Genomic DNA, 27,571 nt, shown 5'->3' with positions numbered 1-27,571 from the left:
GACGGAAAACGGACCAATAAAGCGAGGGCCAAGTTTCTTCGAGGGACAGGATAGACGGAGATGTGTAGTGGAGAGCCTCCTTTTTGGTAACACGGGGTTGGAGAACGAAGGCGATCGGCATAGGTCTTGTAGGACTCTTGGGCTTTAAGGATGTTGGTCCGTATGGTATTAAAGGACTGGATGAGATGCTGAAGTCTCGTTGCAGCTTCAGGCACAGAATCGGATATAGGCACAGCTGGCAGGGAAGCAGGGTGATACCCAAAGTTGGCGAAAAAAGGGGAACAGCCAATAGTCCTTTGTGTTTGGTTATTATAGGCATATTCGGCTGTTGGCAATAATTGGATCCAGTCATCTTGAAGATAAGTTATGTAGCAACGTAGGTATTGTTCGAGTATCTGATTAACTCGTTCAGTCTGCCCGTTGCTCTGAGGATGAAAAGAGGAGGAATAGTTGGGCTGTATCTGTAGTCCCTTGCAGAAGGCACGCCAGAAACGAGAGGTGAACTGTGTTCCACGGTCAGTGGTGATTGAGCGGGGTAAGCCATGAAGACGGAAGATCTCTTTGAGGAATAAAGTGGCTGTTTCAGAGGAGTTGGGTAGACCTTTGGCTGGTAAGAAGTGGGCCATCTTGGTGAACCGATCCACCACTACCAAGATAGTTGTGTAACCATGTGAATTAGGTAAGTCTACAATAAAATCCATTGAAATATCAGTCCATGGTTGTTCAGGTACTGGTAGTGGTTGAAGAAATCCGGCAGGTCGTTGACGTGAGGTCTTAGAAGTAGCACACACTTGGCAAGCTGAAACGTAGGCGAGGATCTCTTTGCGCATAGCCGGCCACCAAAAGAGACGTTGGATTAACTCCATCGTTTTACGTGAACCTCCGTGTCCTGCAGCCAATGTAGAGTGGTGAAGACGGATTACCTCCTGTCGTACAGGAGGTGGAACGAAAATCTTGTCGCGGAAGTACAGCAACCCCTCCTTACGAGTACAGAAACGAGGGGCAGTAAATCTCTTAGAGGTGCTATGGTGACGAAGTCTATCCCACATAGACGGGAAGGATGCTAGAAAATGACCCTTGTGTAAGATGGTCTCATCAATGTTTGGTGTACTCTCAAATCTTTCAGTCATACGTGACAGGGCATTCGCTTTGCCATTTTTGGATCCCGGACGGTATGTAATGTTAAGATCAAATCGACTAAAAAACAAGGCCCAACGAGCCTGGCGAGGTTTTAGCCTTTTAGCTGTGCGGAGATACTCCAGGTTACGATGGTCAGTGTACACCAGTACAGGATGAGTAGCACCTTCTAAATGATGTCTCCATTCGTCAAGGGCAGATTTTAGGGCAAGTAATTCGCGGTCACCGACATCATAATTCCTCTCAGGAGGAGTCAGTCTCTTAGAGAAAAAAGCAACTGGGTGTACCATGTTCTGAGGGCCATCTCTTTGAGACAGTATAGCCCCTATCGCAGAGTCAGAAGCGTCTACTTCCAAAATATAAGGTTTGGAGGGATCAGGGAAAGCAAGGATAGGTGCTGAGGTAAAGAGGCGCTTGAGACGATCAAAGGCCTCTTGAGCGGGAGGAGTCCAGGCGAATCTACCCTCCTTCTTGGTCAAAAGTGTAAGGGGCTGTATTACTTTAGAGAAATCACGAATGAATCTTCGATAGAAATTAGCGAAGCCTATAAAACCTTGGACCTCTCTCTTACTGGTAGGACAAGACCAGGAGGTGATGGCTTGAACTTTCTTGTTATCCATCTGAATCCCTTGGGGGGTTACAAGGTACCCGAGGAACTCCACTGTGTCAGTCTCAAATGCACATTTCTCCAATTTAGCATAAAGATTATTTTCACGTAGACGGACGAGAACCTTGCGTACATGTTCTCGATGCTCTTTCAGGGTTACTGAATATATCAATATGTCATCCAAATAAATTACAACGAAGACATCCAAATAGTCCCGGAATACATTATTCAAGAAATGTTGAAAGGTTGCTGGGGCGTTGCATAAACCAAACGGCATCACGGTGTACTCAAAATGTCCGTACCGTGTCCGAAAGGCCGTCTTCCACTCGTCTCCTTTTCTTATCCGTACCAAATTGTAGGCCCCACGTAGATCAAGCTTGGTATAAATATGGGCCGAGCTAAGACGATCTAAAAGTTCAGGTATCAAGGGCAACGGATAACGGTTTTTAATTGTAATGTCATTAAGAGCACGATAGTCTATACAAGGACGCAGTCCCCCATCTTTCTTTCCCACGAAGAACATGCCTGCACCGGCCGGAGAAGTAGAAGGTCTTATAAATCCTTTATTAAGAGCATCATCAATATAGTCTTTTAAAATCTTGAGTTCAGGACCCGAGAGAGGATAAATACGTCCATACGGAATGGGAGCACCAGGAAGCAAGTCAATAGGACAGTCATAACTGCGATGAGGCGGGAGCTTGTCTGCACCTTTCTTTTCAAAAACATCGGCAAAGGTATAGTAGTTGGAAGGGATACCCGGCGTTATCTTGTTGACAGGTTGTGACTCCAGAGAAAGCAACTGTCCATGTGGAGGAGTGCGTTGACATAAACAAGTAGTTCTGCAATGGATGGAGGAGAAGGAGAGTGTTCCCTTCTCCCAATTTATACAGGGGTTATGCCGTCTTAACCAAGGTAAACCGAGGATAACAGGAAACAAATTGAAGAAGTTCATGATGACGGGTTCCCAGGCGAAGAGTAAGGTGAGTTGTCTCTTGAGTAACAGGACCAGAGGCTAGAGGATTACCATCGACCAGGTGAATATGCAGAGCTTTGGACTTGGTGAGACGAGGTATACGATGCACGGAAGCAAATGCTGAATCCACGAAGTTCCCGCTGGCACCGGAGTCCACCATGGCCGACGTGGTGACGGAACCCTCAGTCCACTGTAGAATGAGAGAGACGGATAAGTGAGGAGCAGAACGAAACACAGTGGGTCTCTCTGTGGAATGCATCGTAAACAGCTTACCTCCCAACTTAGAGGGTCTTACAGGGCACTCGCGGAGCATATGGCCAGCCTTGCCGCAGTAAAGGCAGAGATTCAATGTCCTTCTTCTGGAATGCTCCACGGCTGAAAGTGGTCCCCGAAAGAGGCCTATCTGCATTGGTTCCTCCATGGAGGGAGAAAAGATCTGAGGAGGTCGGACAACCGCAGGAGTAGGGGCTGGAGCTGGAGCAGGAGCCTGATAGAGCCGACGCCTCGGAGGGCTGGATTCCAAGGTACGCTCCTGTCTACGTTCACGTAATCGGCGATCAATCTGAATCACCAAGTCTATAAGTACCTCCAGGGAGGTAGGTATCCCAACGCGTGCCAGTTCATCTTTCAAAGGGTCCGAAAGACCTAAACGGAACTGATCAAGGAGGGCTGCCTCATTCCACATAGATTCAACCGCAGCTTGACGGAAGTCTGTAACATACTCTTCCACTGGTCGCCTACCTTGCCTGAGGTGGCGCAGTGTTTTCTGGGCAGTAGCTGCTCTTAGTGGATCATCATAGACTTTGATTAAAGCTGACTGGAATGTGGACCAGGAGTCAATGACCGAGTCATTAGTGCGGAGGAGGTGATGGGCCCACTGCTGTGGTTCGCCTGCTAGTAATGAAATTACTGTGTGTACCTTCGCACGGTCCGAGGCAAAGGTGCGGGGTTTCAGTGTAAACATCACCTGGCAAGCTGTAAGAAAAGTCCGGAATTGGGGCCTCTCTCCGGAAAATTTATCACGCATAGCTATCTGAGGTTCGGGGTCCAAAACCCCTCCAGGAGCTAGGCGTCCGGATCGAAGTTCCTGTAGCTGATACCGGAGATCAGCTACCTCCGCTTGAAGTTCCCCCACAGTGCGGTTAAGGGAGGTTATCTGGTGAGACATAGACGTCATGGCCTCAGCTAGCCCCGCGGACTCCATGTATGGCTCAGATATTATGTCAGACACCAGCAAGTGTCTGTATTAGCAGGGTAGAAGGAGCCCAGAATGCAGGACTACTGGAGGTAACCGGAATAGTCCAGAGTAGTAGAGATAGGGCACAGTAGAAAAATCAGGTAGAGGCAGTACACCAAATAGCATAGACAGGTAACAGGCCAGGGTCAGGTCCAGGCAGCAAAGTAGCGAAAACAGGTCACAGGCAGGGGTCAGGTCCAGGCGGCAAAGTAGCGTAAACAGGTCACAGGCAAGGGTCAGGTCCAGGCGGCAAAGTAGCGTAAACAGGTCACAGGCAAGGGTCAGGTCCAGGCGGCAAGGTAGCATAAACAGGTCACAGGCAAGGGTCAGGTAACAGATCAAATCAGGAAACAAATAGGTTAAGGAGCACAGTACTGGGGACGCTGTGTAGGGCACAGAGCGTCTCAGAATATCTGAGCGCCGACATAAGGGAGCTTGAGGGTTTTATTGAGATCCCAGACGTGGCGTCTGACGTCACGTCTGGATCTCCGCCCTCTGTTCCGCCCCCAACCATCTCTTTCCTGTGAGACGGCACCAGAGGTGCCGCCCCTCCAGGGGAAGCCTCCATCCCCACTCCCCCCCCCCCTGCACACTGTTAGCAGGAGGAGAGGAACTTAGGGCGGCGTCCCCCCTTCGTGGGGACCAGAGCCGCGTCGCCGGCGTGTTCCCCAGCTCCCCGCGTGGACGCGGGGAGTGAAGAACAGACTGCCCAAGCCGGCGACAGGGACCGGGAGCCTGCCGCGAGCAGACGTGGTCTGCCACGGGAGGTAAGTCCCGGACCTTGAATGGCACGTACCGTACGCCGGGGCGGTACGTGCCTTACACGTACACACCAGCTTACAAACACACATATACACATACACTGCCCTTACACAGACATATAGATACATACGCTGCCCTTACACACAGACATATATATAGCTACACATACTAACATACGCCTGTCCATACATACACTGCCCTCACCACACACCCCTGCCTTTACACACACTGCCACTCTGTGTGTGTCCCCTTCGAGATATGCTGCCACTCTGTGTCCCCCCAAGATGTGCCCCCTCCCCTAGACTTACCAGTGCAGACTCCCGGGTGTCTTGCTGGGCCGGCAGGGGACATCTATTCTACGCAGAACGGTATACCGTTTCGCACTGGTAAGGAGGATTGCTAAAGCTTACCGCACAGACGTTCACCGGCGGGCATAAACAACCTCTGCTGCCGGCACGTCTGCACGATTGTTAAAGCACACCGAGCAGACGTGCCGGCAGCAGGGTTTTACGCGCATCGCCGCTGCTGGTGAACGTCTGCGTGATGCGCTTAGACAATGTCTTGTGCCGGCACTCCCCCCATGGAAAGTGCCGGCAGGGGAGGCTGTCTGAGCTTATCGGAGAGTAGGATACAGGTCCCCTGCACCGCTGCAGGGGATCTGTATCCTAACCCTGCCAGACCTCAAGGTCCCTAATGTTGGGCTAGTTAGAGGGAGGTCGTGATCTCCCCAACCAGCCCTGCTCATCGGGCACCCGCTGATCAGGGCTAGTTGGGGAGATCACGATCTTGCACCTACCTCGGCGCGGCCCTGAAGACCGGCCCAGGGGAGGCAGCTTCTCCGCTCGCCCCTCCCCTAGAGATTCGTGATTCTCCAGTCCAGCTCGGTAAGTTTCAGTACCCGGTGTATACGATGACTCCCGACTTTTGATTAGATTTTCACGGGTTAAAAAGTCGTCTTATACGCCGGAAAGTATAGTATATATATATATATATATATATATATATATATATTTATATGTACCCCCCCCCCCAAATTATTTTTCACTTGCTCATTGGATGACATTAAAAAATATGAGTTAATTTGGCTGGCACCCACTTTTGTTTATCAGCAATATTTAATGCATGAAACACTTTTGTTTCATTGTTAGACATATATGAATACTATGTTTCATGTTTCTCCATTTGTGAATATGAATGTTAAGGACCCATACCTTAACTAAAAATGCATACTAATAAGAAAAAACTAAGCTCACTTGTAAGCTGACTGAAAATATCTGACGTCAGCAAACTATTTCTGAACCTGAAGTAACATAACACCAACACACGCTCTTCAAGAACGAATATAGTTTATTAAATCAAAGACAGGAAAAGAGTATATACAGTACTTAGCTTCGGGTGACTTGAGCAACGCAGGGAAAGCTTGTTTAAGCCACAGCCATTGCCCACGCAAAATAACTATATGTAGTCCCATGTTCCAGAGCAGAGTTTCAAATAAATAATATAACATCTTTTATTACTCTGAACAAGGCGATGAGGGCGCAACTAGAATCTAATTGGACAACAGCTCAAGGTTCACAAGCTCTATATGTGTGTTAACGTGTGCAGTCTTTGTGCAGCTATGAACAATAGCCCAATGTTACTATATGTGTGGCTATTGTACAGTACAAGGCCATAGAGGAAGGACAGCCAAAAAGATGACAGAACAAGAATAGCACAGAGAAAAAATAGCTGCATGAGCACTGGGAAGCCATAGAAAAACAACTCCCATCACACTATTAATGTCATTCAGGGTCTGAAGACACCTTTGTTATTAGTTGAAGGTAAATGCAATTCTTGAATCACTGGTGGAAGGGGTATGCCAAACATTAAACTTCCAGTTTCAAGCAGTTTGAATGAGATGCCAATCTTCAAGATCAACACAATAACACCAAGTGGCCGCTAAAAACTTTGGAAAAGGGCTCAAAGAAATGTAAGTTGGCAGCGAGCCACAGGGATGGCAAACATTGTTTATCTGAGAATGTACCGCTTCCCACTTATAGAAAAACTGGAACTTATAGAAAAAAAGCTGAATGCTGACTGCATACACAGAATTCTTGTTCGCAGCAGGTAAACCAACTTGGCGGGGTACACCATGGTGAGCTAACATTCTTGATGTGCCTGATAAGCCCTTTTCATTGTGAGGTGTTAATGAACGCGTCTGTTTTCAAAATGTTTTGCAGCACACACACTATGGTTTTATTTTTACCGAATTGGATACTGTTACAGTCAATGTCTTAAGGACTGTTTTATACATTTGTTGCAATGACCTAAAGACTGTTTTGGCTGGTTACTTTGTGCTAACGTTTACTTTTTATTATACCAGCTGTTTGTGGTGCAATTGTTTTGTGATCACAGTTATCTCTTGCTTTGGCTATTTCAAGAAGAAGGCTGTATTCTGACAGCCTGGTCTCCCCTATAACAGCTGAACACATCTCCTGCACTGCATTTAGCTGGGAGTGGGGAAAGGGCCAAATTCATACTATGGGATTCTGCAGAACTCCCAATGCATTAGGAAAAGGACCCCATGAAAACTGAATGGGGCCAAACAGCTATCACTCCTTGATGCTGAAGTGCAAGCCTTTTTGAGCATGATGACCTAATAAAAAATTGTTATGGGTGGTTGTGTGGCCCCATGACTATAATGCGGAAAGCTTGCCGAGGACATTTGTTTCACTTTTTGAACTTGGCAATCCTGATAGTAGTTTAAAGTTTTTTTTAAATGTACTCCAGCTCCATAAGAATAAGAATTCATAATCACTGTGCTTGCTTCTGTAGGTTTAGCAAACCAACAAGCATGATGCATCTGCAGTCACCTTGCATTCATAGTGAATTGCCTAAAACTCGCTTGGAGATGAGACAAGAGCTACTTGAACAGAGACAGTTGTGTCAACACACCTATTTACTTATTCTTTCTAAGAGGACACATAGTCAAGACTGTTCAAATTCTTTACAAATTCTATCATATTAGTGAATTAGACATGGTACATTTACATTTTATTCTGTAAGATATTTTACTTTAAAACAGTGAAACATAAAACTAGTTTTCAGTGTCAATAGATTTATGAAAAATAAAAAAAATAATAAAAATATGTTGCATAACCCCCACGCTAAGGGAGGATATGCTTGCAAGAAAGAGGATGGAGCATATTTCCTAAATAAAATGAGTATTTAACTTTTAAGTGGCATTTTGGATCCTGCACATAACATCCTTTTATATTCAGGAACTACAACTTGGGGAGAGAGAAGTTTTATTAAAGTCATTTAATAGGTCAAGTTTGCTCTTTTATTGATTGTATTTCCCACTATAATGTTTTTTGAAAAGATTAAATCCTGACATTTTATTCCAAATATACCCCGCGGCCAACACGGCATCTAAACTTCCATATATGTGTAAGACTAGTGAACAAATTTACCGTATGAGAAAAGTTTGCTTACTTTTTTTGTAAATAAAAGCCCAAACTGTTGAGCAAATCCACCATGGGACAAAAGGTAATAAGTCAGTTTTTGCGACATTAAAATGTATGTGTTGCCTTTCCATTCTGAATTCTTAACTATGTAAATCAGTATCTCTTTCTCTCATATATAATAACAAAGGGTTTTGCACAAATGAAAAGGCACTCTCCAGTCTTATGCAAAAATAAAACATTATAACAATATAACATTTAAATCTTACAATATATCGGCTATTTGCTGGATGCATGGTTCGGTATCACAACATACTGATGACCCTCCTTTGGTGTATTTTGTTAACTGGATTAATTATCTGTAATGTATGTGTTAATGTTAGTTGTTTAGCTGCTGAAAGAAGGGCAGACATGGACTGGCCATTTGCTGGTGGCAGATAAAGACCACATCTAGCAATACTGCAGATCGAGTACTGTGATACGTGTGGATACTCATGGTGAACTCAACACGCAGCTGCGTGTATCCAACTGGCAACCACATGTATGTTGTTTGGCGGCCACTTAGGCATTCCCATTCTGGCCCTGGAGAATGTATTGTTACTAACAGGGGAAGTAAATATTTCAAACTCAGTTGATCTCACTGACAGCTTGAGGATCGCTGATAGACAAGGATTACTATTGCAATTGATGTTGTTTACAATGGAAAGGTTACATTCTCTGACATTAGACCAATATAAAAATGTCTAACAGAACTATGTACATGCCAAGAAAGAGTCTCTGGCAGAAATGAACATGGGGGTCTGTGTGGGAAAACAAATCACTGTCTATACAGAGCTAATTGGGCATGTACCGTGCTATATTACGCAAAGTGGCACATGCGGTTGCGCTCTTACATAAAACTAATAAGTTCAAGGAAAATAAATGAGACTACAGTAAAATATAAGCCACCTGCTCAGTGAAACAAAAAGCAGCGTGTCAAAGGCAAATATATAACCATTTCAGAGGCATTTCACAAACTAAATTTGTAAAAAAAAAAAACTTTTGTACGTTTGCCAACCAGACAATTGAGACAGCCAAAGGAAGACAGAATTATTACTCACTTGTTTTCAAAGCAATTGCTGCCAAGATGTTGAACTAGGCATACTTCATAAGCTCTAGGATAAAAAAAAAAAAAAAAAAAGAATAAGACAAATAATAGTGCAATGAAAAAATCGAAAAGAAAGCAGTTTTATGAATTGATTTTTAATGTGTCTTCGATTTAGTTTTCTTATTTCATGCTGCTTAAAGAAACATTAAACATTTAATTGACTGTAATTTGCAAAATAGCATAACATCTGATTTTTCACGTTCTCCTTTTTGGTCAGTGAATGTTGTAATAATAACATTTTGTATTAAATAGTTTGAATATGGCTTGTATCTGGTACCCTACATGTACAGTATATACGCATGGACTTTGTCCAAGAAAATTCCATCCCAATGCGTAATACTGAACACCCCCAACTTCTTTTCCATCATTTTATTCTCCCTCCTCATAACCTCTTCTCTTACCTATGTAGTGGCATTCTTCTCATTTTCCCACCCTGAATCCAACTTTGATTAAGCAGTGCTTAATTGCTCTACCATCTCCTAAAACGGCTTCTCCTCGTTTATTCTCACACATACTTTATTTTCTCTCTTTCCTTGGTGTGCCTTCCTGAACACTTTCTTTCTCATAAGTAGATGAGTTTTGTGGGACTGTTGGAAAATGTACATACATGTATTGGAGAATCACACATACAGTATATGTGTGCATTGAGGGACACATCTACAACAAATTTTTTTTGCATTTTTTCCTTTGAATATTTGTAATAATATAAGTAAGCCTACTAATTTATACATTCTGCCTACTATCCTTAGCAGATATATCCATCCTTGTTATTTGTTACATGTACATGATCCTGTTATTTTTCTTATTAAAATGGGAATATTAAACATTTATGATTTAGTTTGCTGTTTCTTGGTGTTTGTTTTTCTTATTCTTGATGTCCTGATGTGAGATTTTCATAGCAGCTTGTATATTAGTACCTATTCTTTGTACTTTTGTTGTTTGTAGACTTGTAGAGTGTTATTGAGTGTTATTAATCCTTCCTTTCTTTGAGCCAAAGTTTGGTATATAACTTGACGGCATGTTTTCAGCATTTGCATTTGTTTTCCGCTCTTGTACCTGTGTTTTTATCTGACAGATCATGTGGAGCAAGGGGACCATTTCATGAGATGTGGAATGGTGGAATTATTTGCTCATTATAACATCTGCCCCAGACCATTTCCTCTCTAGAGTCAACTACTCTTCATAAGTTTGTTCAGTTTTGTATAAGCAGTAGTTTTTGCTTACTTACTTTTATTAAGAACATAAGTTTAGTTACGGTATCGGTGTATAGAAGTGTAAAGTATATAGAGTATCTATACAAATCGCATGCAGAACCTGTATACAATATATTATATGAAAATACAATAACAATTACAAATGTTCAAAGAAAATTGTTGTATGCTTGTTTTTAAATAGTGGAGCACCCCATTATTAAATCAAGCTGATCTGCTGTTGGAGGTGTTGCAAATATATTACTCTTAGAATGAAAGTTTAAATGTGATGGGTGCGAAGCACAAACAATGGAGGTAACATCAGCCTGGACTCACAATATTTTGTGTCCATAAGCAGTTGTATTCCACAAGATGTATATCACTGATGTCAAATGCATGAAAATTAGGTTAGGCACTGCGCTTATAGACAATACAGATATAACTACTGCCAGACTATCCTAGCATCAAAATGCTCTGACCTTGCAGAGAATAAGCAAAGGTTGAAGAAACATGAAGAGTGCAATCAGGTTTCCTTGCAGGTTTCCCTCCCTAGTGATGAAGCTTACAGGGATACATTGTCCAGCTACCTGAATGCCTGTCACACAGTCGGGAATAATGTGAATACATGCACCAAGCTTTGGTCATCTCAGATTTAAAAGACAAAAAATGGTAGTGCTCATAGAGGACAGTAAAGCAAATATTAAACACAAGCAAATTTCACATCTCTGCTAATAATTAAGAGAGAAATACAAACTTTCCCATTGGGAAAATAAACAACTCTATCTCTCCATCCCTTCCTTTTCCTCATTATCTCTCCATTCTCTCCATCCCTTTCCTTTTCTTTTCCCTCATGATCTCTCCCATATTGCTTTCTGTTTATCTCTCCATTTTCCTACTACCTTTGCCCTTTCTCACGATATATCTTTTTCCCTTTTCCCCCATCATGTATTTTGCTGAGGTCCTGTGGTAGCAGCATGAGGCTTCACTGCTGGGCCAGGGGCGGATCCAGATGATGACCTCGGGAGGGCACTCTAACGCACATCCAGACACACACATCCACTTGCACTAGCACTAGCACACCCATAGACTAACACAACTAGATACTCAGCACTACCACACATCCAGATCATCAGCACTAACACACACACACACTTGACACTAGTACACAGGCGCACACTAACATACACAACAAGACACAAACACAAACTTACTCAGATACTCAAACACAACCAGACCCACACATATTAACATATCTAAACAAACACATGCAAACATACCAGACACAGTTACCTAAGCAGACGCACATGCATACCCAGGGAGACACACATGCATACCCTGGAAGAAAGTTATACAGTACACACCTAGGCAGACACTAACATGCATACCCAGGCATATACTAACTATACACACACACACACACACTAACAAACCCAGGCAGACACACACTAACAAACCCAGGCAGACACACACCAACATACCTAGACACACACTTGCATACCCAGGCAGTCATACACGCAGCTCCCTTGACCTATGAAACTTCAGCCTGTCTTTGACGCAGGTTGCCCTGCCTCAAGCCTGGCCTTCTCTTCCAACATCAGTGCCTGACCTCACAAATGCTTTACTGATTGAATGGGCAGAAAATTCCCACAGAAACACACCAAAATATTGTGGAAAGCCTTCCCAGAAGAGTGAAAGCTAGCTCCATAGAGGCGACCAACTACATAATAATGTCTATGTATTTAGAATGCAATGTCATAAAAGTCCCCATTGTTGTAATGTTCAGATGTCCCGATTTTTCTGTCCATATAGTGTTATAGTATTTCATTAAACAGCCATTTAATATTGTAGGTATCTATTTATACCATTAAGGCACATAGTCTTCTTACTACCACTTATCGCTGCTTTAACAGACAAAAAAAAAATTATAATTACTCTTGGAATTTAATTTTGTGCATTTTTATTTTAATAGTTACTGTAAACTCTGCAATTAAGTCACAATCCCATAGCAACTGAAATGTGTCAAAAGGGTTTACTTTCTAGAAGAACTTTACCTAACCACCTACAATCTACAATAGCAAAGACAGTGGGTGGTTGTTATCGTTCATTCTGCCATCTAATGTTGTCACTGTGCCAGATCCAAACTCCAAACTTATTCTAACATAACTCACTTTAGTTTAATTTTACTCTTTGTAAATTACAACATATAATGTACTAGATAAAGCCTGGGGGTACCGTGGATGGAATGATAATTCTTAGATCAAAAATAAACATTTGTGGTATCAACTGTTTCACTTGCGGGTACCAAGCAGCCGTGAGTGAGAGTACGAAGAACGTTCACCTTGACTGCCTTTTCAGCTGTAGCTCTAGAAAAACTGACATAAAACTGTCCATTACTAAAAACATATATATACACACAGACACACACACACACACACACATATATATATATATATATATATATATATATATATATATATATATATATACACATACACACACACACACACACATATTATATATATATATATATATATATATATATATATACGGTATATCTGTTTGTTAACAGCAATCACAATTCTATCATGCTCCGGCATACCCAGATTCTAGCATGTACTAGCTGACTTAGCATGATAGCTGACTTAGCATGATAGGTGTGTGATTGCTAACCGCAATCACACTCCTATCATGTCCAGGTAATAGCATGTACTGGTTGCCTGGGCATGATAGGAGTGTGATTGCTGTTATCAATTAATATATATTAATATTGTTATTGAATTTGGAGTGTTACTTTTACGTGTGGTTAATACACCAAAATTGTTTTCCTCTGTCACGGCTACAGCTCCTTTTCCTCCTTCTCTTCGTTCTTCCTCTTGGCTCTTCTTCTTCTGTCTCCTTCCAGTGCAATGAGTGTGGAAGGTGATGGGCGTGGCTTCAGTGTTGCGTTCCGGGATATGACAGCAAATCCCGATGCACAGCATCAGTGGCCGCGCGTGTCGCAAGGGAGCAGGATCAGAGGTCTGCATTAACAGACCTCCCGCTCCCTTGATTGACTTTAAGCCAGTTAGAGGGAGATCCTTGATCTCCCCAACCAAGCCTGCTCCTCTAGCGGCGGACATTACTGTCTGCCCCTGGAAGGGTGCCGGCACCCCCTGATGAGCGGCACCCGGGGTGGACCATCCACCCCCGCTTGGTACGCTACTGACTATAAACAACAGTGTCGCTGCCCACGGGTTCTGTATCATTTAGATAACCTGACATTTGCAACAATACACGATATGTGCTTACGACTAAACATTTTTTAGCCTAGAGGGCTAATCTCTGTGCAATGCCAGTAAAATTGGCTCAAGGACATAAGGGCAAAATGCCAGTAAAATTGCCTCCAGGGCATGACATTGGTTACCAATCAATTATGTTCAACAGTGTATTTTACTTTGAAGGTAAATGAGCACTTTGCCATTCATTTTGCTTTAAAAAGCTGTTAAAGCGTTTACTGATCTCTGTCATTTGAAAGCATTATGAAGACATACTGCATTACTTAGTTAGATATATCTTCGTTTATAGAGAAATTTAATTTTAACCTATTGATTGGTGAGGTATATACATAGTTTTGCAGCTCTAATGCTCAAAGGGTTACACACACAGTTGCAGGCAATGCTAAAAGTATTTTTTATATATATATTGGCTTTCACAGCACCTATGCACTTAAAGCTCAAGGTTTCGACTTTATGAAATGTTTTTGCACCACAAGGCACAGAGCTAGACTAGCTCTAGGCTTCAACAAATCAGATGAAGAATTTAAGGCAAGCTGTGTTGGCATTACAGCAATAATAAATCACACATGGTTTCAAGATGTAAACTACTCACTTTCATATAAGTAAAGTCCCACTGTGTGCTGTCTCTAACAAAAAAATCCAAAGACATTTTGCTGCAGGGCTGTAACATTAGCCTGTGTAGCCACCAGTTAGCTCTCCAGCTGTTGTTGAAGTACATGCTCTGAGGCCAAATTGTAGCGGACAATCTTGGAAGTTTAGTGAAAGGACAGCTGGAGAGCTACCTGTTGGCTATATAGGTGATTACAGCTTTGGAGAGCTGTGAACAGAGTTATTCTTCACATGTTAGTACATCAGCATACTTTATAATAAGTATAACATTTCACATTCAGATGATGAACAGACCTAGAGATGTAAGCATAGGAGGATAATGTGTAATCTTTTGAGTCCTCACATTTTTATATTGTAGTTACATACCATAAAAGTTTAGGTATAATATTCACTTTCTGAAGAGTACTGAAAAGGTGGGGAATACCTGAGTACGTAAGTCACAGTCACTTGTAACAGCTTCTTCTTTGGCGTTCCCTCGGTCCCCGCAAGCTGACTGAGGGTGAGCACGGGGATATGATGTCATTTCCCGGTTCTCAGACCCAGACAGAGTGTGAGATAGAGTGTGAGGACCAGGACTGGGGACCAAGACCTATCATCAGCCGCTGGATCACAGGGAGAGACTCCTCTTGAGTCTACAAAGGTAGGTAAGCAGGGAAAGGGTCCTAAATGTAGATGTGTGTGAGGCATGGAATAATCGTGGGAGCTTATATTCAACAATATGGGAACCGTCCTGTTGTTGGAACTCAACAAGAAATCTTTGCTTAACAAATATTCCTGAAATGCCTACATTGTTTCTCGATTGAAGGAGTATAAAGTACATATACTATTAATATTGTGGACCTAGACCTACTACATTTGTAGACCGGCCATTCTTTTAATGGTACACCTATACTTGACCACACGCTACCTTATTTTGAGTAAACCAAACTCATTGTAAGCAGGCCCTGGACATTTATACCCTGGACATGTTCCTCTTAAAAAAATTAAATGTTTAACTGTGTTGGGTGCCATTATACGTTCTACTAAAAAGCTTTTGGAAAATAAAACCAGACCTGAACATGACATGGTAAAATGTAGTCCTTATGGATGAAAATCTCTAATTAGAATTGCTTTTTACATAAATTAGAAATTGACATATTTTACTGTCACTGTTAAAAACATATATTAGTACAGATTGCTTTTTTGTTTGTTTTTAACAAATTCTCTGTTCGTATGGTAATTCAAATTATGATGGAGTTTAAGACAAAACAAATGATATTTGAATTTACAAATTACCCAGGACTGTCATTAGTATTAAAACGTGTTGCCTTGTTTTTACATTGATCACATCATCTTTTATTTACTTTGTGTTCACCTAGCTTATATTTGTGTTTATTTACTTTCACTGATAAGAGAAATGTTTTTTTAATGAACGGTATATGTCTTCCTTTTTATCAGAGTCCCACAATGCTTTCAAATGGTTTTCTAAGTGCATTTTTTGTTTGTGCTGCAAATCCATAATAATAAAACAATTTCAAGTGCAAGGTTTGTTTAAATGATAAATATAGAGAACTTTGTCACAACAACCTGGGACTGTCAATTTGTATATTTCGAAACATTTCAGCATCATTGTACATCATCCGAGAAACACATGTTTTTTTTCCTCTCTGTTTTGTCCGTTAATTATAATGCCAAACTAGTACATTTTTCTTTGAGTGATCACCTTGTTTTCAGCATAGAAGCACTGTAGCTCCCGAATCAGCTCTATCTAACATAAAACCCTATGTGAAAAGGAGGAGGAATAAGACATGATAATAGGCACGTGCAGAATAATGCATTCTGGGTGGATTTCTGATGTTTAAGTATTATTAAAATCAGTAGAATAAATCACACCATATGTCCACTTTCCCACTCATCCACCCTCACATGTGCATGCAGCTGGTGAGCTGTTTTTTTTTTTTTTTTTTAATAAGAAATTGACTCTGCGTTAGTAAATGCCAGTTTTTAATGTTGACTTTTATTTTTTTTTCATATATCCTAAACAGGTTCGTGTCTGGTATATTGTGACTGATTTTATAGATAATATGTTGCTAAAATATTGGTGTATGAAGGAGGGTTCTGGGTTTTAAGCTGATTGAGACACTTGTGTTCTTAATAAATAACAAGAATGCTGTGGATATAAGAGTAGATAGGTAGGGCTCATAGAAATGTGAGAGGAAAAAAGTGGATCACACATAATGCAGTAAGAGAGGAGTCCATATGGGTATTGCTCTATCATAGCTTGTAGGCCCTTAGTACATACACCTATGACTAGTATTGGCTTGTAAAGGTTCAAAAGGTATTTGGGCTATGTTTAAAGATTGACTTTAACGTTTTATGTTATCACCATATAAACAAAAAATGTTTCAATCGGTAGGACTGTTTCTTTGCTAACTGTAGTGATAAGAGTATTTTTAGACTTTCCACTAGAACCATGGTTTATATCTAACCCTGGTCTGGATACATTAAATCAACATTCTTTATATAATAGGAGGAACCAAAAGTGGGCTTTATTTCACCCTGTGTTATAATATATTATATCCCGTATTGGCTTGCACCAGATTATAGCCTACGCCCTAAAGGTTTTGTGCAAGTTTTTTAAAAATGTATTTTTAAAGAAAAAATACACTTTAGTGGAATGGCAAAACAGTATTTTATCTAATAAACAGGAATACATGCATTTTAACATTTTTGGTATCTATTACACAGTTAGTCAGCATATATATAAACAGAAAATTGGAAAGCCAATAGACATTTTAAGGCCCCCCCTAAATTCATAAATCACCTTATTTATAGATATTCTCCTCAGCCCCCCTGATATGCTTTATGCCCCCTAGATATGCCACTCTGCCCCCAGATATGCTGCTCTGCTCCCTAGATATGCCACTCTGCTCCCTAGATATGCCACTCCACCAAACTTACCAATGCACCCCCCCAGACTCCCTGGTGTCTAGCAGACAAGCCCCGGTGGAAGTGCCAGCAGCGGCGGTTGTCTACTCGCATGCCCGTAGGCAACCTAGACTGTGAAAGGGTGTCCCTGGAAGCCCCTGGGGAACAGCCGGCAGTGGAGGTTGTCTATGGATGCTGGAGAGAGGGATCCAGATACCCTGCAGCGCTGCAAGGGATATGGATCCTAACCCCGCTGCTTCCCTGCAGCAGGGCTAAAGGAAGACGAAAATGAAAAAACACCCGCCCAACATGCAGTTCTGGGCGTCGGACAATACGAATTGTGCATCCCTGGGCTAAACCCCGAATATAGGCCGCACCCCCTCTTTAAAGACTTGAAGTGGGAGGAAAAGTGTGGCCTATATTTGGGCAAATACGGTATATTATATTATAATTTCTATAGCAGATAGAACCCATCCAGTGTCATAACTTGGCTGGGCACTACCCTATGCGTGACCCAGTGCACTGCCCCACCACTTCATCCGTGGCCGCCCTTCTCTCCCCTTTTCTGTAGGTGCTGGCTGAAAAACATGTGTGTACGCGCAAAACTTAGAAGGACCATTGGGCACCGTTCTCCATAGTGTACATGGGCAGGGTACAATGGAGATCTCTGATCTCCTCAACAGGCCCATACAGCAGTGAAGCAACAGGGAGCCTGATCACCCAACAGGGTGTCCTGCCCCTGGATAGGAGGAATGGGGATCCTACTCCCTTGAAACTGAGCTCATCATGTCAAAAAAATAATCAGGGTTAAAAAGATTTGATGCAGATATTTCAGTAAATATCCTATAGGAAGTAATGACTTATACAAGCCAACAGATAAATAAAATAACAAATACAACTAACTGAACAAGTGCACGTTGAATCAATCAAACGTATTTTAAAAGCAACTTCATAGACCTTTATGAGAGTAAAAAGTGTTTAAATACCTTTAGCTGGTTCTTTTTGTTTTTCTACAAACTATGACCGAAAGTGGCTAATTCATCAGCCTAAGAAATATCTATTGTTTCGACAAATTGCAGGCTGCTGAATAGAAGTGATAGTGAACAAATACTTGAAATTAGCACCAAGTAAAATGTAACTGTATGTGTGCCATAAATAAGGTAGTTGTAAGAACTTTAACTGTGGGATTGAGTCTAGAAACCAAAAAAGTTAATTTGTTATATACCCCTGCATCAAAAAAGACAAAAGAATACCATATAACATGATATAATAATTTTATGAACACAATTTTTTTGCCACGTTGTAAGCAAATACTGCATATGATAACATAATATCTCTGTCTGCTATTTGCATCCAAATGACACTAATGCTACAACTCTTCTATGAACTGGCTTCATACACACTTGGTAAGTGGGAATGTGCAGCATGTTGTTTGCCCAAGATGGCATTGATGCCGCCATGATAACAAAGCAATTATTATATTGAGCAAGATTTTCATAACCAACTGTAACATCAGCTATTTTTGTGTTTACCAAGTTGCACCAGGTGATCAGTTGTAGTGTCAATGCAAAAAGTAAAAAAAATAAAACCAAACAAACCTTTCTATATAGGAAACACAAAACTACCGATTGGTTCACGTTCTTTTCTAACAAAATAACACACCACAGTAACAATAAATTTATTTCTACACTGTCAGACATAAAACATACTTTCCAGAGTTTCATAGGCATCCCAGAGCAGTTATAGTTGATTATACTGAATTATGTTCTGTTGAGTCTTGCAATAATTTGAAAGATATATTTGTGATTCGCAAAGGCTTAATGTTCCTAGGGCAATACAAACTTAAACTTATTGTTTGAACAGCCTCCAGGCAGCAGGGATGTTCATTTCTTAACGGGTGGGAACATAAATTCTGCAGACTGCAAATCTTGGAAATATAGCTGCCTTTTGTGGTAAACAGGACGTTGCCCTGTAACACAAGTAATTTGTTCACTTCTGTGGATTAAAACTTGAAAATACTTTGGGAAGGATCCAGCAAAGGGTTAAACCGAAACATACTGTATATGATGTGACGTTTAGTTTCACTCTAACGTTTTCACATTTGGGACATAAATTAGACATGATTGTCTAATGTCTATAATACTCCTCTGCTTCAGAGACACTTGAATATTAATATACTTTTCAAATATTAAGAAATTGATTATTTTGACTTCAAGAATATGAAGCAGATACTTGTGGATTTTTTTTTGGTAAACCATATCCCAGTTTAAAGAAGTCTTTGGAGGCTGTGATGAGCCGCCACAGCCCCCATAGTGTAAATAGTCCGGTGGGGGATACCTTCCTTGTAACCAGCTCATTGTGCAGTTGGACACCAGGGGGCTTGCCCCCCGGTTTTCTGCCACCCTCCATAGGACTAGGCCAGGATACATCACTCAGTATAACTCATAAATATATAACTATGTTGTCAGGAGCAATATGATAATAACCTTTTAATAATATCTAAATAGATATGCTATAAGATACACAGAGAAACAGTTAACATGCAGTTATCTGAAAATATAATATTATCAAATATAATAATTTGATATTATGGAAAAAGAAAACAGTTTAAAAAGAAAACAGCAAAATATAGTGATAAAAAAGGCAGATAATTCCCCTTTAAAGCATTCATAGATAAAAATTTTAAGTAAGGAATAACAGAAAACTATGATGAATGAATGAACATTCAAAATCACCAACAAATGATAATCATACAAATAGTACTTCTGACCCAAATAAAGTAATCATCGGAATCAAACTCCTCAGATAATGAGAATCTTTGTAATGTGATACGTTTGTTAGGAACATTGTCAGAGCAAGTATGGAGACTAGCTATTAATTTATCATCTTTGGCTATGGACAAAAAGAAGGGTAGAAAACTTATTGTGGTGCAGCAGGAATGAGTCTAGGGTTACTGGCACCTGGGTATATTTTTTCTTTGGCACCCCCCTGGAACTGACACAAACATTTGCTTCCACATCCAATCATTCTAACGTTATACCTTAATAACACACAATCACTTTACAGATACACTTAATTATACATATATGCATACATACAATCGTCCCCGACCTTCTAACAACATATACACAAACCCAAACACTATATGTTGACACATAGACATTAACACTCACACTCCATACAGTAACAGACACATACAAGCTTACACCATATGCTAACATACCCCCATACTAATGCGATACAGTAACACTCACAGGCTAATGACATACATTAAAACACATTCTAATGCCAGTCACACAAACTGTAACACTCTACACTAACACACATTAACACCATACTTTAATACACATGAACACAGACTTCATACACCATATTCTGCCTTACATATATATATATATATATATATATATATATATATATATATATATATATATATATATATATATACACACACTCTTCAACACTATACACTAACACACACGCTCTGTAACTACTTGAGTGGGAGTGGAGGTTTGTGCACCTATAGACCATTAATACTTCCACTGCTTGCTGCCTGCTAATGGGTTCCAGGACATGATATCATATCCTTGCTTGTGCTCTCCAACAGCAGGGGATACACTGGGCATGAGGGAGTCTCGAGTCTCAGGAGATCTGTAAACATGTCAGACAATGGTGGCTGGTTAGGGGCCCAAGAGGAAGCTGTTATTGGTGGCTAAGGTAACCATGAGCCCAGAAAAAGCTGAGCCTCTTGCCTTGTGTTAAAGGGAAGTGTGTTACAAAATTTGCATTTGAGCAAATTCTCTGTCCTGATATGTTTCTTGGAACAAACCACAGAACAACTTAATAAAAGCAAAACTACTTATTTCCCATATTTGTAGTATCATATTTAACAATAGAGCAAAGTTTATTTGAAATTATCAAAATAAACATTATATCTGGTAAATAGAAATATATACAGTATATTTATATATATATATATATACATATATACACACACACACACATATATATATATATATACACACACACATACACTGTGTATATATATATATATATATATATATATATATATATGTGTAGGAGAAACCTGCAAATGAATGTTAATGAAACCATTATTATGTCACATTTTCTGTGTTCAGGATAATGAAGGTAATGTGCAGTTTAGGATAAAGGTGCATTACTCACATAAGGCACTTAAAGGGTAAAGTATGGAAATGTACTTTCTGAACAACACTAAATGGTCTTCGAAATAACTTTTTCTCAGTTATTAGCAGAGCGCATTTGGTCTTGTGATCAAGGAACTGAAATTTGAAACAGTGAGCAACCATGCTTTTTCTAGTAGCTTAAAATTATTTTTTAATAACAGGGAACATATATAGTCTAAAATAGCACATTGGATGACAATGCTAATTGAAAATGGCATAGTTCCTTCGATCAATCGACCGATAAAAAATTCTTAGCTGATTATCCACTTATGTGCCAAGATGTTAAAGTAGGTGAATAAAATGAAAATGGGAGAACTTTTGTGGCTTTTTAAAATGTCATCAAATTGTGTATGCTTACATTTTACAGTAACCATTTACTAGCATTCTGATCTCATGATATGGCCAGGTATTGAAGATCAGTTGAATCCTTATCTTCTATTTTCAGGAACTTGTATAGTTGTAATGTTTTTAGCTTGAACTCCCTATTCTAGAATATTTAATTTAGCATAACAGGAACTATACAGACAGGACATATATGCATAATTATTTTTTAAAAAGTCAGTAAAAATTAACAAGCAGGTGTTAAAGTAGTTTTTTTAGTTTTGTTTAAAATTATGTGTTGGTTCAGTGCACTGCAACTTTGTACTTTAATCAAAATGCCAAATTTACAAATGCATCCTCACTGCATGGTTCTGTACTATGTGAATGGTATAAGTGGCTCTTGAAAATAATTGAAATGTTTTCTATTCTGTCCTGTCACCTTCTACTTGAATGCCTATCAATCTGCCCAACCTTCTCCATCTGCTGTTGCTGACTGTTTATGTAACACCAACTTTATTTGAATGTATTTACAGTCTCAATCAATTTATTCTCTGAGAGGTCTTCAGAACTGACAATCCTTTTACCTTTAATAATTGACTGCATGGGAGTCTTTTATAAGTCCCATAGGAATTCTTCCTGAATGAGTGCTAATCTGCTTGTGGCTTTAACAGATAGTTCCGAACATTTTCAGTCTCCTTGTTTGCATTGTTCCCTGCTATCTAAAATGTTCATTGCCAACATTTTTGTTACAGAGGTAATTCAGTATTGAATGGAAATTGAATAGATAGGGTTCAGCCTACTATAAATGCTGATAAAAAAACAAACTCAAAAACCTCAAGGATATTTCATGAGACTCTTATGTGCTACATGATCCAGTGATTCTCTTGTTGAGTGAAATCACTCTAGAAAGAAATTTCAACTCCAGATGTACAGCCATATGTATGCTTATATTTTTGAAAATATGTTACACCAGGATTGGACTAATCTCAGAAGCTAGGGAAAGAGATTCTTAATGTCGTTCCCTTATGTTGCACCATATGATATATACATACACACTCACTTTATTAGGTACACCTGTTCAATTGCTTGTTAACACCAACAGCTAATCAGCCAATCACATGGCAGCAACTCAATGCATTTTGGTATGCAGACGTGGTCAAGACAACTTGCTGAAGTTCAAACCGAGCATCAGAATGGGGAAGAAAAGAGATTCAAGTGACTTTGAACGTGGCATGGTTGTTGGTGCCAGATGGACTGTTCTGTATTTCAGAAACTGCTGATCACTCACAGCCATCTCTACAGTTTACAGAGAATGGTCCGAAAAAGAGAAAATATACAGTGAGCGGCAATTGTGTGGATGAAAATGCCTTATTGATGTTAGAGGTCAGAGGATAATGGGCAGACTGGTTTGAGATGGCAGAAACAGTAACTCACATAACCACTAGTTACAACCTAGGTATGCAGAATACCATCGCTGAACATACAACACGTCGAACCTTGAGGCAGATGGGCTACGGCAGCAGCAGAAAGCCACACCAGGTGCCACTCCTGTCAGCTAAGAACATGAAACTGAGGCTACAATTTACACAGGCTCACCAAAATTGGACAATGGAGAACTAAAAGAACGTTGTCTGGTCTGATGAGTCTCGATTCCAGCTGCGACACTCAGATGGCAGGGACAGACTTTGGCGTAAACAACATGAAAGCATGGATCCATCCTGCCTTGTATCAACGGTTCAGGCTGGTGGTGGTGGTGTAATGGTGCGGCAGACATTTTCTTGGCACACTTTGGGCCCCTTAGTACCAATTGAGCATTGTTTAAACGTGACATCCTACCTGAGTATTGTGGCTGACCATGTCCATCTCTTTTTGACCATCTTCTGATGGCTACTTCCAGCAGGATAATGCACCATGTCACAAAGCTCACATTATCTCAAACTGGTTTCTTGAACATGACAATGAGTTCACTGAACTCCAATGGCCTCCACAGTCACCAGATCTCAATCCAATAGAGCACCTTTGGGATGTGGTGGAACAGGAGATTCGCATCATTGATGTGCAGCCGACAAATCTACAGCAATAATTTTCCAACAAATGGTACAAATGACACTCAGTTCCAATTTGCGGTTTGAGACAGGGCACAGATGGGCGTGTAGGAAGACGAAGGGTGAATTATGGACCTTTCTAGGGACTGCCGTGGCATAGACGTACTGTCTTTCAAAGTTTCCTTCAGTTTCCATGATCCCTCAGTGATGGTTGGTTTGGAGTTCATTAAATCCACCGTTAAATGGAGTTTTACATTCTAAAATATATAAAAAGTCACAGTTTCTGTTGTACATGCTTAAGGTGCACTTACAACTATAAAGAAAAATAAATAATAAAGATACCTGTCTGTAAGTTGTGTTAAAATGTTGATTGCACATAATACAGCCTTAATGTCTGGTTTCTGAACAGAACAACCAGCTTGCTAACTTGGATGTTAATGAATGTAATAATCCTGTGCAAGTTTATCTTGAACTCTTGTGGATCATGTTTCTTTCACTATTAGAATAGCACAAAAAAAGCTAAAATGTGATTGTTATGCTGCCCATAGGACACCTGCTGCAATAGTGTATAATATAATCAGAGCTCTTTCGCTCAAGAATGAAGATCATTTAACACAAAATAACCATTGTTCTCTCTTTGTGTGCATATTTCTATATTTACAATATTTTATCCTTTTTTTTATAAAAGATACAATACGTAATGCGTTAACAATACAATGTTACTGGTTATTAGGAAATGGCAGGGGTGTATTAAACACATGTATTAACTTATTTCCACATTGAATTCTTAGAATGGACTCTACTTCCCCACTGTCAATTTTCTTTTCTTTTCAAAGGGTTTACAAATTAGAATTGCAACACCATTATTTTCATTTCAGTTGAAACAAGATGTACAGACTCATAGAGTGTTTACTTTTAAGATTCAATTCACTGGATTTCAGAAAATGGATCTCCTGCGAAACATACACATTCATTTAAACATTTTTAAAGTTGTGAAATAATTGCCTCCTTTTAACTGGAGACTTAAGCCTCTTGACATTTTCCATTATGCATTTGCACTTAGCCTTAGTCATTCCCATCAGCATTCCATTCCTTTGGTTTTAGCTTAAAGCCAACAGTATAAATGCATCAGTGTGAATTTAGTCACTCAAAACAACAGGAAAACCAAACCTCACAAAAGCTGCCAGTAGATGAAATCTTAAAGAACATTTTGAGATCCTCAAATGACCTGCTTGCCTGGCTCAATGTGACTAACCAGGCATTGTCAAAATCACAAGCCATTCTCTACACACAGCCCGCGTTGAGCTATAGATTAAAACATACATAATTATGTGAAGAAAATGCTCTGGGCAATCATTCCTACAGGTGCGAAAAAAGGTTGTATTATGTTCAACAAAATTCAATTTTAATAATTAGGAAATGTAACATTTAGCCAACTGGGTGTATGGGTCACAGTTGTTTATCAAGTTGTATATACTGTATAGTGGTATTTTTAGTCTATGTAATCCATGCACAATCAATATTCATTCATCAAGTACATAAATACACACGGGGGAGGGGGTGTAATTCTAATATAATTGCATGCCCAAATTTTGGTGAAATCGTACAGAATTAGCAGGTTAGAAATAAGTCAGTTACCAGTGCTACATAATGATAATAATAATAATAAAAAAAACAACAAATGTTTTTCATGCAAAAACGCTACCAAATTTAACTTGGCAGTATCTCAACTCAAACCTAAATATACAAACGCAACTGACTCCCCTTGTTCCCATGTAGCCCCCTAGAGGGTCTAAAGTGTTTATTACAAAAAAGAAAGAGTTGACCAGAGTGTTTTGAAATCAGTGAGAATTCTTGAAAATCACCTCACTGTGCAATGCCAGCACAGCCCTTCTTACAGAGAAATCTTCCGGGGATGACTCTTTATGATTCCGAGTGAATTAAGGTAGTTCAAACCACAAATGCTGCAACTCAACTGAACAAACTACTGAGAGATAATTATTTTTAAGTCTGATTGAAAACAATATGAGCAATATTAATGCTTAAAAATAGAAACAGTAATTTTAGCTGCTGAAAATTCAAATTTGCTAACAGGTACTGATTTTTTTTCATGTTAGGTGCTGTCCTAGGTTTGACCCAAAACAATGCCCCCTGCCACAACCTACATAGCCTCCGTCCTTACTGCTGATTGCCAGCATTTGACATCACAACCCATAAACATTGGGAGGAACCAATATTATTGCTAGAGGAGGTTAAAAAAAAGACAGATAAAACAAATATGGGTTGCGGATATGAGAGACACCCACCTATATTAATGTCCAGTGTATGTATTTAGAATGTGAAGTGATAAGAGTCCCCGTTGACGTAATAGTCAGGTGTCCCAATACTTTTAGTATATTTATGTTTGTGATGGGATAGAAACATTTTTCCTCCTTCTCTCTCTAATCATACAGTGTCCAGAAAGCAGGACTCTGTAGTCCTGCTCTTCTGATTATACTATATTCCATATAATCCTGGGAAATAGTAGGATCCCAACAGTATCTGTAAAGATGCTGCTGTATCTTTTGAGGGATGCCTCAGGGGAACACCCTAATTTATATGTGTTTGTTAAAACATTTTACAATGAAACTGTGTTGGAGCCCAGTTTCTATCAGTGTTTTTTTCTATTGAGGAGCCAGCAATACTGGATGATGGAAAGATATGCCTATCGTAAAACAGTCTTCTTTTCTGTGCAGTAGAAGAGGGATTTCCCTGCCACTGCAAACTAACGGGGCACATAATGTTATGTCAAACAGTGTTAAGGGGTTAAGAAACTGTGGCTCAATACATTCACAATTTTTCTTATTCTCCTCTTGATCATTGTAAATGTGATCCCTGCAGAGCAAATTTCAATTTATAAATTGAAAACTTGCTATTACTTTTTCATGACAAGTTCATTTTTTCTTTGATGTGAGGGAAATTTTTTACATAAGTAAAAGAAGAAAAAAATACAGTATTGTAGAACATGTTGCTAATGTAATTTCACAACAAAATGGACATTCATTTTTATATAATCATTTTAATGTGTGCCTAGGATACTTTGACACAAAATGTGTATAATTTTACCTGTCTGGAGACAATACCAAACACTTAAGGAATTTGAAACGGTCTTACCAATTGATTGCGACCTATTATAATGAGTAATTCTGGTGCAAAGTTATAAAAGTGGCCAATCAGCAGGAAAATAGGCCCGGTTACTAAATATTACTGTAAATAAACTACTTTTACCGCACCAAAATGGCTTTGTATAGTTAACCTCTTAATCTCTCTCATTTTAATGGTCAGTACGTTAAACAGTACATTTGTGTCTTCTTTCTTCTTTTTTCTTTCTTCTCAGTGAACCTGAGCCACCGAGTGAACATGGATTAGATGGGGGGTGGGGGTGGATGTACCTGTGGCTCTGCCCTCTTGTAGATTTTCACTCGGGGGCTCTGGTTCACAGAGGAGCAACAAAGAAAGAAGACACGAATAAGTGGAGGAGAAAGGAACGAGAGACCAGAATGCAGAAATGTTTCTCTTTCTGTGCAAATCTGTCTGGCCTCCCAGTGCACTCCTGCAAAAGCCCCTGGGCACACCTTTTTCCTCGATGATTGATAGGCAGTGCTGAGAAATGGTTGTGTTAATGTTGGCATGCCTGGTGCTTGAAAAAAATATGCTGTGTTGTCCTTCACAAG

The sequence above is a fragment of the Spea bombifrons genome, chromosome 3, assembly GCF_027358695.1.
Source record: "Spea bombifrons isolate aSpeBom1 chromosome 3, aSpeBom1.2.pri, whole genome shotgun sequence".
NCBI lineage: Eukaryota > Metazoa > Chordata > Amphibia > Anura > Pelobatidae > Spea > Spea bombifrons.
This window is presented reverse-complemented; position numbering follows the sequence as displayed.